This window comes from Pongo pygmaeus, chromosome 5 (assembly GCF_028885625.2).
Source record: "Pongo pygmaeus isolate AG05252 chromosome 5, NHGRI_mPonPyg2-v2.0_pri, whole genome shotgun sequence".
Taxonomy (NCBI): Eukaryota; Metazoa; Chordata; class Mammalia; order Primates; family Hominidae; genus Pongo; species Pongo pygmaeus.
The window spans coordinates 119,805,197-119,819,336 of NC_072378.2; the positions used below are offsets into that span (position 1 = coordinate 119,805,197).

At 35.9% G+C, this 14,140-nt stretch overlaps 1 long non-coding RNA gene across 1 annotated transcript in view; it reads left to right on the plus strand.

Moving 5' to 3' along the window:
• The window catches only part of LOC129037950 (uncharacterized), a 361,691-nt gene extending 349,076 nt beyond the window's left edge, over window positions 1–12,615 (plus strand). Inside the window, exons 8-9 of the long non-coding RNA XR_010126767.1 lie at window positions 8,941–9,009; window positions 12,161–12,615. This is a non-coding gene — a long non-coding RNA (uncharacterized LOC129037950). The remainder of the gene's footprint in view (window positions 1–8,940; window positions 9,010–12,160) is intronic.
• Window positions 12,616–14,140: the final 1,525 nt, after the last annotated feature.

A 14,140-nucleotide genomic window follows, 5' to 3' on the forward strand; every position in this document is an offset into this window, starting at 1 on the left:
GAAACCCATCTCACGTGCAGAGACACACATAGGTTCAAAATAAAAGGATGGAGGAAGATCTACCAAGCAAATGGAAAACAAAAAAAGGCAGGGGTTGCAATCCTAGTCTCTGATAAAACAGACTTTAAACCAACAAAGATCAAAAGAGACAAAGAAGGCCATTACATAATGGTAAAGGGATTAATTCAACAAGAAGAGCTAACTATCCTAAATATATATGCACCCAATACAGGAGCACCCAGATTCATAAAGCAAGTCCTGAGTGACCTACAAAGAGACTTAGACTCCCACACATTAATAATGGGAGACTTTAACACCCCACTGTCAACATTAGACAGATCAACGAGACAGAAAGTCAACAAGGATACCCAGGAATTGAACTCAGCTCTGCACCAAGCAGACCTAATAGACATCTACAGAACTCTCCACCCCAAATCAACAGAATATACATTTTTTTCAGCACCACACCACACCTATTCCAAAATTGACCATATCCTTGGAAGTAAAGCTCTCCTCAATAAATGTAAAAGAACAGAAATTGTAACAAACTGTCTCTCAGATCACAGTGCAATCAAGCTAGAACTCAGGATTAAGACTCTCACTCAAAACCGCTCAACTACGTGGAAACTGAACAACCTGCTCCTGAATGACTACTGGGTACATAACGAAATGAAGGCAGAAATAAAGATGTTCTTTGAAACCAACGAGAACCAAGACACAACATACCAGAATCTCTGGGATGCATTCAAAGCAGTGTGTAGAGGGAAATTTATAGCACTAAATGCCCACAAGAGAAAGCAGGAAAGATCCAAAATTGACACCCTAACATCACAATTAAAAGAACTAGAAAAGCAAGAGCAAACACATTCAAAAGCTAGCAGAAGGCAAGAAATAACTAAAATCAGAGCAGAACTGAAGGAAATAGAGACACAAAAAACCGTTCAAAAAATAAATGAATCCAGGAGCTGGTTTTTTGAAAGGATCAACAAAATTGATAGACCGCTAGCAAGATTAATAAAGAAAAAAAGAGAGAAGAATCAAATAGATGCAATAAAAAATGATAAAGGGGATATCACCACCGATCCCACAGAAATACAAACTACCATCAGAGAATATTACAAACACCTCTATGCAAATAAACTAGAAAATGTAGAAGAAATGGATAAATTCCTCAACACATACACCCTCCCAAGACTAAACCAAGAAGAAGTTCAATCTCTGAATAGACCAATAACAGGAGCCGAAATTATGGCAATAATCAATAGCTTACCAACCAAAAAAAGTCCAGGACCAGATGGGTTCACAGCCGAATTCTACCAGAGGTACAAGGAGGAGCTGGTACCATTCCTTCTGAAACTATTCCAATCAATAGAAAAAGAGGGAATCCTCCCTAACTCATTTTATGAGGCCAGCATCATCCTGATACCAAAGCCTGGCAGAGACACAACAAAAAAAGAGAATTTTAGACCAATATCCTTGATGAACATTGATGCAAAAATCCTCAATAAAATACTGGCAAACAGAATCCAGCAGCACATCAAAAAGCTTATCCACCATGATCAAGTGGGCTTCATCCCTGGGATGCAAGGCTGGTTCAATATACGCAAATCAATAAATGTAATCCAGTATATAAACAGAACCAAAGACAAAAACCACATGATTATCTCAATAGATGCAGAAAAGGCCTTTGACAAAATTCAACAACCCTTCATGCTAAAAACTCTCAATAAATTAGGAATTGATGGGACGTATCTCAAAATAATAAGAGCTATTTATGACAAACCCACAGCCAATATCATACTGAATGGGCAAAAACTGAAAGCATTCCCTTTGAAAACTGGCACAAGACAGGGATGCCCTCTCTCGCCACTTCTATTCAACATAGTGTTGGAAGTTCTGGCCAGGGCAATTAGGCAGGAGAAGGAAATCAAGGGTATTCAATTAGGAAAAGAGGAAGTCAAATTGTCCCTGTTTGCAGATGACATGATAGTATATCTAGAAAACCCCATTGTCTCAGCCCAAAATCTCCTTAAGCTCATAAGCAACTTCAGCAAAGTCTCAGGATACAAAATCAATGTGCAAAAATCACAAGCATTCTTATACATCAATAACAGACAAACAGAGAGCCAAATCATGAGTGAACTCCCATTCACAATTGCTTCAAAGAGAATAAAATACCTAGGAATCCAACTTACAAGGGATGTGAAAGACCTCTTCAAGGAGAACTACAAACCACTGCTCAAGGAAATAAAAGAGGATACAAACAAATGGAAGACCATTCCATGCTCATGGGTAGGAAGAATCAACATCATGAAAATGGCCATCCTTCCCAAGGTAATTTACAGATTCAATGCCATCCCCATCAAGCTACCAATGACTTTCTTCACAGAATTGGAAAAAACTACTTTAAAGTTCATATGGAACCAAAAAAGAGCCCGCATCGCCAAGTCAATCCTAAGCCAAAAGAACAAAGCTGGAGGCATCACGCTACCTGACTTCAAACTATACTACAAGGCTACAGTAACCAAAACAGCATGGTACTGGTACCAAAACAGAGATATAGATCAATGGAACAGAACAGAGCCGTCAGAAATAATGCCACATATCTACAACCATCTGATCTTTGACAAACCTGAGAAAAACAAGAAATGGGGAAAGGATTCCCTATTTAATAAATGGTGCTGGGAAAACTGGCTAGCCATATGTAGAAAGCTGAAACTGGATCCCTTCCTTACACCTTATACAAAAATCAATTCAAGATGGATTAAAGACTTAAATGTTAGACCTAAAACCATAAAAACCCTAGAAGAAAACCTAGGCAATACCATTCAGGACATAGGCTTGGGCAAGGACTTCATGTCTAAAACACCAAAAGCAATGGCAACAAAAGCCAAAATTGACAAATGGGATCTAATTAAACTAAAGAGCTTCTGCACAGCAAAGGAAACTACCATCAGAATGAACAGGCAACCTACAAAATGGGAGAAAATTTTCGCAACCTACTCATCTGACAAAGGGCTAATATCCAGAATCTACAATGAACTCCAACAAATTTACAAGAAAAAAACAAACAACCCCATCAAAAAGTGGGCGAAGGACATGAACAGACACTTCTCAAAAGAAGACATTTATGCAGCCAAAAGACACATGAAAAAATGCTCACCATCACTGGCCATCAGAGAAATGCAAATCAAAACCACAATGAGATACCATCTCACACCAGTTAGAATGGCGATCATTAAAAAGTCAGGAAACAGCAGGTGCTGGAGAGGATGTGGAGAAATAGGAACACTTTTACACTGTTGGTGGGACTGTAAACTAGTTCAACCCTTGTGGAAGTCAGTGTGGCGATTCCTCAGGGATCTAGAACTAGAAATTCCATTCGACCCAGCCATCCCATTACTGGGTATATACCCAAAGGACTATAAATCATGCTGCTATAAAGACACATGCACACGTATGTTTATTGCCGCATTATTCACAATAGCAAAGACTTGGAACCAACCCAAATGTCCAACAATGATAGACTGGATTAAGAAAATGTGGCACATCTACACCATGGAATACTATGCAGCCATAAGAAATGATGAGTTCATGTCCTTTGTAGGGACATGGATGAAATTGGAAATCATCATTCTTAGTAAACTATCGCAAGAACAAAAAACCAAACACCGCATATTCTCACTCATAGGTGGGAATTGAACAATGAGAACACATGGACACAGGAAGGGGAACATCACACTTCCGGGACTGTTGTGGGTTGGGGGGAGGGGGGAGGGATAACATTGGGAGATATACCTAATGCTAGATGACAAGTTGGTGGGTGCAGCGCACCAGCATGGCACATGTATACATATGTAACTTACCTGCACATTGGGCACATGTACCATAAAACCTAAAGTATATTAATAATAATAATAATAATAATTACAATAAAAGAAAAAAAAAGAAAAAAATAAAAAGGAAAAAAAAATATAAATTTAAAAAAAAAAAAAAAAAAAAAAAGAAAAAATAATGTAAGTAGGTGCCAAAATGTTATTTAAAACTCATCCTGGTAAAAAAAAAAAAAAGTTACAAAATTAGAAATAGACTTTCTTACCCCAATGATGAGCATGTAATCATATATTCAATTAAAATATTTATTGAGCATACATCCATTTTCCTTGCTAGTAAAAATTAGGAGCATTCACATTAAAATCAGAGATAGGTTAAGGATGTCTGCTATTCAGAGTGATTACTATTGGAAAGGAGGAGGTAATATTATAATTATTTCTATATGGTATGATTATATCACTAGAAAATGATGAGAATCAACTCAAATTACTCAGAATTTATAAATGCTCAACAAAATTACCAGACAGAGGTAAATATAAAAAAACCATAACTTTTCTGTATATTGATAAGAATTTTGGAGATAAAAAGGAACAGATTCCATTCTTTGTCATCATCATCATCATCATACCACAGCAAAATATGATTAAATACCTATGATGAATCTTTACAAGAAATGCAGAGAATCTATATGGAAAATAACAAAACTTCACTGGCAGATATAAGCTATTTGAATAAATGGTAATAAATGCTAAAAAAAAAAAAAAAAAAAAAAAAATTGCTATTTGGAGAAAATATATTATATTCATTGCTTGGAACAATGCATAATACTTATATATATAGGAAATATAGAAAAGTAAAATAGGTTAAGGTAATAAGGATATAGGCAATTACATTTTTATTTTTAATTTTATAAAGACTTTTATTTTTCCTTACAAACTGGGGTAGTTTAGGAGATCCAATAATAGCTACTTCGCTTTTATTTAAATAGGCAATCCTTTCCCTATTGCTTGTTTTTGTCCAGTATATTGAAGATCAGATAATTGTAGATGTGCAGTCTTATTTCTGAGTTCCCTATTCTGTTCCATTTGTCTATGTGTTTGCTTTTTTATCAGTACCATGATGTTTTGGTTACTGTAGCCTTGTAGTATAGTTTGAAGTCCAGTAGTGTGATGCCTGAAGCTTTTGTCTTGTCCATATGAGATCTTTTTTGGTTCCATATGAATTTTTAAATAGTTTCTTCTAATTCCATTAAGAATGTAAATGGTAGTTTAATGGGAATAGCATTGAATGTATAAATTATGTTGGGCAGTATGGCCATTTTCATAATGTTAATTCTTCCTATCCATGAGCATAGAATGTTTTTCCGTTTGTTTGTGTCCTCTCTGATTTCCTTGAATAGTGAGTGGTTTGTGGTTCTCCTGGAAGAGGTCCTTCACTTCCCTTGTTAGCTGTATTCCTAGGAATTTTATTCTCTTTGTAACAATTGAGAATGGGTGTTCATTCATGATTTGGCACCTGCTTGCCTGTTGTTGGTGTATAGGAATGCTTGTGACTTTTGCACATTGATTTTGTATCCTAAGACTTTGCTGAAGTTGCTTATCAGCTTAAGAAGCTTTTGGGCTGCGATGAAGGGGTTTTCTAGATACAGAATTATGTCATCTGCAAACAAAGACAATTTGACTTCCTCTCTTCCTATTTGAGTGCTCTTTATTTCTTTATCTTGACGGATTGCCCTGGCCAGAACTTCCAATACTCTGTTGAATAGGAGTGGTGAGAAGAGGGCATCCTTGTCTTATGCCAGTTTTCAAGGGGAATGCTTCTAACTTTTGCACTTTCAGTATGATATTGGCTTTGGGTTTGTCATAAATGGCTGTTAGTATTTTGAGGTATGTTCCTTCAATACCTAGTTTACTGAGAGTTTTTAACATAAATGAATGTTGAATTTTATCAAAGGCCTTTTCTGCATCTATTGAGATAATCCTGTGGTTTTTGTCTTTAGATCTGTTTATGTGATGAATTATGTTTATTCATTTGTGTATGTTGAACTAGCCTTGCATCCCAGGGATGAAGCCAACTTGATCACGGTGGATAAGCTTTTTGATGTGTTGTTGTATCTGGTTTTCCAGTATTTTATTGAGAACATTTGCATCAATGTTCATCAGGGAAGAAAGGGTATCAGCTCTTCTTGTACTTCTGGTAGAATTCAGCCATAAATCCATCTTTGGTACACTATTTATTACTGCCTCAATTTCAGAACTTGTTATTCATCTGTTCAGGGATTCAACTTCTTCTTGGTTGAGTCTTAGGAGGGCTTATGTGTCCAGGAATTTATCCATTTTGTCTAGATTTTCTAGTTTATTTGCAGAGCTGTTTATAGTATTCTCTGATGGTTGGTTGTATTTCTATAGGGTCAGTGGTGATATCCCCTTTATCATTTTTTTTTCTTTTGAGATGGAGTTTCATTCTTGTTGCCCCAGGTGGAGTGCAATGGTGTGATCTTGGCTCACTGCAACCTCCACCTCCTGGGTTCCAGTGATTCTCCTGCCTCAGCCTCTCAAGTAGCTGGGATTACAGGCATGTGCCACTATGCCCAGCTAATTTTGTATTTCTAGTAAAGACTAGGTTTCACCATGTTGGTCAGGCTGGTCTCGAATTCCTGACCTCAGGTGATCCACCTGCCTCAGCCTCACAAAGTGCTGGGATTACAGGCATGAGCCACTGTGCCTGGCCCCCTTTATCATTTTTTATTGTGTCTATTTGGAGAATCCCCTTCTTAAAATCTTTTATGCACTCCCATTTCTAATTTGTAATAACTTTATTAAGATAAAGTTTATGTAATATAAAATTGACCCTTTTAAAGTATATAATTCAGTGCTTTATAGTATATTCACAGAATTTTGTAATCATCACTAGTATCTAATTTTAGAATATTTTCATCATCCCCAAAGAATCCTCCTACCCATTAATAGTCACTCTCCATTCTCTCAGCTCCCCTCAGCCCTGGACATCTACTTTTTGTCTCTATGTATTTGCCTACTCAGTACATTTCTTGTAAATGAAATGATACAATTCCATTGCTTTTTGGATAAAGGCAAAACTCCTTAACTTTGGCTCTAAAACTGTACAAAGCCTGGCCCCTAATTCTGCTCAGGTCTCATCTCAAATTATGCTCTTCCATAGTGTATGGATTCCCTTCACATTGGGCTTCTTCCCTCATTCCCCACTTTCCAGGCTTCCTCTGAGTAACAGCTTTTGCACGTATTGTTTCCTCTCTCCCTCTCTTATCATCTAGTGAACTCTGCCTCATTGTTCAACCAAAGCTCAAGTGTCCTGTTTTCAGAATAGCCTCCCCTAACTCCTCTGAGTATCTCCAATCTTCCAAGTACAGGGTCTGATAGCACCGATTACGTCTACTGTCCAGCACTGCCAGAGTTGTAATATCCATTTGCTTTTTGAATTATTCAAGCAATGTCTTTTTCCTCTGGTCCAAGCTCCATGAGATCAGGGACCATGTCACTTTTGTACACCATTGTAGCCCTAGAGTCTCACATGTGGTAGTAGAAGCTGATTAATGTTTACTTAACAAATCAAATAAGTTTGGAATAAAAAGACTTACAGACAATAGGTACTGAAGTTGAGCTGATTTTAGAAAGAAGATGAAAATACAACAAGCACAGTATTTAGTAGTGGGAGGATGCAGCAAATGTTAATGGGGTTAATACTTCTGGCATCCTGGGATATACTGTTGCTTATCTATCTTCACCTTCTTGCCTCTCCTTCCTCATCTATAAAATGAGGATTACATTTGCCTTTTTATGTCCCAGACTAATTAAAAGACTCAAATTAGTAATGTATTTGAATAAGGTTTTCAAACAAGTTATTAGAAAGTGTTCTATTGGCCAGGCGTAGTGGTTCATGCCTGTAATCCCAGCACTTTGGGAGGCTGAGGTGGATGGATCACAAGGTCAGGAGTTTGAGACCATCCTGGCCAACATGGTGAAACCCTGTCTCTACTAAAAATACAAAAATTATCCAGGCATCATGGTGCATGCCTGTAGTCCCAGGTACTTGGGAAGCTGAGACAGGAGGATTGGTTGAAACTGGAAGGCGGAGGTTGCAGTGAGCTGAGATCACGCCACTGTTTGCCATTGCACTCCAGCCTGGGTGAAAGAGCAAAACTCTATCTCAAAAAAAAAAAAAAAAAAAAAAAAAAAAGAAAAGAAAAGAAAAGAAAATGTTCTGTTAAATCACCAAGAAATGTATATTAAATAATCTGGTTGTAGAGTATAAAACAGATTATGTGAAAAAATTGGAAGAATGACAAAAACCTCCTCATTCTTGTCTGTAATATACATATTTGTTAGTTATGAAGATTAAACCTTTTTGTATGATTGAATGTGAAAGACACTTTGCAGTTTTATCAAAAAGAGGAGGAGTGATTTGATGTAAGGTAAGAAAGATGACATCTGTGACAACAGGGTTAGGTAGCAGCCAAAACCATGAATGCTGGCAGAACTCCTTGAGAACATAGATACGATTGAATCATGAAGATGTTCAAGGTGAGTTTGCCAAGTAGGAGTAATGTAAAGTTTGTTTAGGAAGAAAAACGCAAGAGATGTCTATGGAAATGAGTGTTGCATTTGAAAATAACCATATTTTAGTTTCATATAGTTGATTAAATAAATTATACCACTTTAATTAAAGTATTTCTCTGAGTTCTGTGTATTTACTCATCAGTGGGTCATGTAGGATATTATGTGGAGACCAATCTCCTTAACACTAGATAGAAGGAAGATTGGCTTTAACACTAAATACAGTGCCTGTATATAAGTGTGTTACCTACATTTATGTGTGATTTCTATAGGCTTAGCATTTGATTTGGTTATATATGCCGAGGAGAAAAAGATCATTTATGAATGCTTAAATTCCTAATATTACAAAATTTTAGGAGAGATAGGGCATTAGCCATCGTTGTGTTACAATCCATGGAAGGTATGGCTTTTTATGGACTCACAGCTGGTTAGAGGCAGAAGCAGACCTAGAGCACAGGTATGGGATTTCCAATCATTGTTTTTTACTACTCACACTCTTCATTCCCAAATGAAGGAGATTTTCAGCAAAGAGAAGAAAAATGGTGGAATTGCAGCAAGTAAATATTCTTGGTGGACGAGGAAGGTAAGTTATCTTATTGTTCCATTCCATTTGCAGCTATCTCCATTTTTAGCTGTACCACCAGAGTTTGACTTGTTTACATTCTCACCTGCAGACCAATGTAAAGGGGCCCATAATCTAGTTCCAGCAACATTACCCTTTCAATTTAGGGCTACCATGAGTAAGTTGAGAATGTTAACCAGGAAAGATTTGGGATAAAGGGTTGGACAATATATAAGAGTCTTTGGCAACCTTGTTCTTTAATTCCAGTAAATGTCAACATGTGTTAGCTAAAGAACCAAACAAAATATTAGGAGTGTACTGATCTAATGGTAACTGAGGAATAGATTATACTTTTCAAGGACATTCAATATACCAGGTTGTAAATATTTGATCAGCTGTTGAACCATGTCAGGAAGAACTTTTAAAAAAATCAAGCATCAAGACACTATATAGTTTCTCTATTATTCTGATGTTTACTTATATATGATTTAGTGCCAAGTGCCTTTCCTATACATTTAATGCCTGCAGTAGATGTGCTTTATACATATGTTTATTCTGGAATGAGGACTGTAAGAATCTAGTCTTTGGGAAGGGATGGGACTGAAGATACATCCATGTTTGAGGTGATGAATATCCCAGTTACCCTGATTTGATCATTACCTCTTGTATACATAAAAATATCACATATTCTCCCCAAATATGCACAACTATGATATATCTATAAAAAAAGTTTCTGTCAAAAAAAAGAAATAGAGTTTAAAAAATAAGTTTAGAAAAAATTTTGACTTTATGAAAATCCGTTGATAGCTGCAGAATGAGGGAAGCATTCAGAAGAGGATAATAGAAAAGAAGTGATATTGCAGTAGTACACCTAAGATATGAAGGACAGAGATGATGGTAGTGTCAAATTATCTTAGTGTTTAGGTTCCCATGGGTTATATTTTAAAAAGTAATATAATTGTTTTTTTGAATTTTAAATGTCAATATTTCTATTGCACCAGAAATTGTATCTTTGGTAACCATTTAAACTTAATATAGAAAAAAAATTGGAAGTCAATCGAGTGTTTGAAGACATACAAAATTGTTCAGAATTATTCGGAGTAATAAGGCAAATAAGCATGAAGAGCAGTTTAAATAGTTAACCTTTAATTTTTTTTCCAGTTTTGAAATCCTGTGATTCAAGACACCTGTGTTAGCATTTATTTAAAAATACATAAAGAAATTCTTAGGAGTTGGGAAATTTGTCTTTGTTTTCTTCTTTGAACTCATATTTCCATGCTTCTCTTGTAAACTTTTACCCTAATGCAATATACTTTTATATTTCTGAAAGTATTTTATTGGTCACCTATCATATATCTCTGCAACAAAAATATATGTATAAATTAAAATTTAATTATTTTTAGTTTTCTGACAATAAAGTTCTAAGTTTCTTCCATATTTAGTTTTATGAAAATTATTAGTAGTACATAATTGATCAAAACAACATAATATAAATTTTGATAAATACTTATTAAAGGTAAAAAGTAAACCATACTGAAAATAAATCCCTTAATAAAAAGAATAGCCTATTCCTGGATAAATATTAATTATTATCAGGTTGAGGTGAGATTCAACATCAATTATATTCATATTTTTATATTTTATATATATGTAAGCACTGAGAAAGCTTGTTATCATAAATAAATAGATAGAAATGGAAGGAGTTTTAGCAGAGCAATGTCATTCAATTCTTTGAAGTTATGTGCCTTCCAAGTTATGTGCCAAAAATCCTTCTAGTAATATATCATCAAAAATATTTTTAATTATCTGTCAGCTGACAATTCAATTAAGTTCTCTTCCATTTGGATCCTGATTTGTGAAATGATTTGTCACTCTGTTATTAGGGTTATTTTCTTGCTCAATTTATAGAAAGTATATTAAAAAGTCTTTGTTGAGATGTATTCAATAACTTTTATTAATTTTGGTACACATCTACTAACAAATGCAGTAGTTTTGATTAAATGCTTTCTTTTCATGCACTTTAAATACATTATTGTCAAAATCTCAGGACTACAGGATTAATTTATGGAAAATATTTATCATTTGCCTATTTGGCAAAGCCCATCATCATTTCAAACCAATCAGCCAAATAGATTTACTGTCTGTCAGAAAAATTCTGACTTCATTTCTTAATTCAAATACATGTATTAATATGCATCTTCATGAAACCCCCTCACATGAGAGTTCTAAGATAGAGAGTCATAACACAGAGACCTGATAAGACTTTATTGGTAGGATGAAATAAGGCAATTTTTGAGTTGTGTAAAAGATAAGCATCTTGGGTGAAAATGTCTTAGGATGCGTAAAACAAAAGTAAAGAGATATTAGTCCTAGTCGAGGATACCTCTAGATTTCACAGAGGCTGGGCTCCCAAGGCTGACAAAAAAGAGATAGGCACATCATAAAACCAGATACTCTTGAAGGGAGATTAGGTCTTAGAAATAAGCATGTGACAATCTGAGAGTAAAATCACTAATTATTTTGAGGAAAAAAATAAAGAAAAGAGAAACAAAGACATCAATGACACTTTACAGGAAATGTGATTAATTCAGGTTTTAAAGGACTCAAAAGTTGGAATGAGGAGGGCCTTGTTACATGCATTGAAAAAGTGGCAGAAGTCTGGAAGAACATCAAAACAGATGAAAGTGAGCAGAGAATTGTGAAAAAGACTGCTACAGAGGCACAAGATGAACACGGAAGAGACAAGCCCACTGTTTCACTAGATGCTGTATCTTTTGGATGAAAGATACAACTCAATTTGACGTTTTTTCTTCCATATTCAAAAGCAGGAAAGTTACTTTTCCAGCTGAAAAAGTAGAATTGAAGTCTAAAATATACTAATCTCTTTTACATGAAATCATCTTAATTTTAATTAAATTATCCTATAGTTTACTGAAAGGATTTACAAACACAATTGCAGAATTTCCATCAGTAATATTTAAGAAATAATAGTTAATATGAATGGTACCACACTAAGAGACTGACAATTTTCTAAAAAATGTATCATGTCCTAAAAATTGGGTGTTGATATACTTGATGACAATATTAGAAACTTTTTAGAACTAAAAACTGTAATAGTTGACTTATGACCTCTTAAAAAATGCTTCTTGTCTCTCTCTTTTTCCCCTCTTAGATCAGCCAGAATCTTCAGGTATAAAACACAGGGAACCAGATATCAGCTCAAGGAAGGAAGATTTTTCTTAAAATTTACAGTGGCCCAAATTTGGACCATCAGTAATAACTACGTGTTCTCAATGTACGTAGTGGACTGAGGTCAAAGCAGAACCACCACCACAGCCTGAAGAGTCCTTTAAAAAGAAACTACCATCAGAGTGAACAGGCAACCTACAAAATGGGAGAAAATTTTCACAACCTACTCATCTGACAAAGAGCTAATATCCAGAATCTACAATGAACTCCAACAAATTTACAAGAAAAAAAAAACAACCCCATCAAAAAGTGGGCGAAGGACATGAACAGACACTTCTCAAAAGAAGACATTTATGCAGCCAAAAAACACATGAAAAAATGCTCACCATCACTGGCCATCAGAGAAATGCAAATCAAAACCACAATGAGATACCATCTCACACCAGTTAGAATGGCAATCATTAAAAAGTCAGGAAACAACAGGTGCTGGAGAGGATGTGGAGAAATAGGAACACTTTTACACTGTTGGTGGGACTGTAAACTAGTTCAACCATTGTGGAAGTCAGTGTGGCGATTCCTCAGGGATCTAGAACTAGAAATACCATTTGACCCAGCCATCCCATTACTGGGTATATACCAAAAGGATTATAAATCATGCTGCTATAAAGACACATGCACACGTATGTTTATTGCGGCACTATTCACAATAGCAAAGACTTGGAACCAACCCAAATGTCCAACAATGATAGACTGGATTAAGAAAATGTGGCACATATACACCATGGAATACTATTTAGCCATAAAAAAGGATGAGTTCATGTCCTTTGTAGGGACATGGATGAAATTGGAAATCATCATTCTCAGTAAACTATCGCAAGAACAAAAAACCAAACACCGCATATTCTCATTCATAGGTGGGAATTGAACAATGAGAACACATGGGCACAGGAAGGGAAACATCACACTCTGGGGACTGTTGTGGGGTGGGGGGAGGGGGGAGGGATAGCATTGGGAAATATACCTAATGCTAAATGACGAGTTAATGGGCGCAGCACACCAGCATGGCACATGTATACATATGTAACTAACCTGCACATTGTGCACATGTACCCTAAAACTTAAAGTATAATAATAATAAAATAAAAAATAAAAAAATAAAAAAAAAGAAATTCTCTTATTGGGCGGGGTTGGGATTAAGTGATCTCAAATTTCTGTTTTAATCCTGAGTTCCTAAAATTCTACACATCTGTCTTGGGTGAATGGAATAGATCAGCTTACAAAACACAGATCCATTTCACTGTCTTCTAGGTTTCACCCATTATTGGTATGAGATGGCATGAGGTCTAGAGGAGTGTGGAAGCTCACATGAGCATCCTTACTGAGGGGAGAGGACTTGCTGTCTGCACACCCTGAGCTGTGTGCTTCTCAAAATGAGCCACCTGGAAGGTCGATCCAAGTACATGAAGATTGGATTTTCTGGTGTCAAGAGTAACCTCTTCACTTTGGGTCTCTGGCAGGCCCCTATTCCCTTTATGGATTTGGAGGCCAGGACACTTTCGGAAGTGCCTGAATCATTGACAAAATCTGTCATTTTTTTCTTGTTTTTGCTTGATGCTACTACGTCTGTCCCTGACTTCTGCTGAAAAGCTAGTTATGCATTTCATTGATCATTCCTTTTGTAGATACCTGTATTGGCTTTATTAACAATGTGTTTATGGCCTTCAGTTTCTTCCTTATGGGAAAGAGGGACTCCAACTTCTCTCAACATTTAAATATATGGACGTTCTGCTGTATTCTCTCTCTCCTTCATGGCGAAAAAAAGGGGTGCTGAAGGGTTTGTAGGAATTCATTAGCTTTCCACAATAAAAATTATTTGAAAATTGCAGGCCGTGGTAGAAGCAGGTATGGAGTTCCTTACAAGATAATTCTAAGAGGTGTTTGTGTGTGTGTGTGTGTGTGTGTG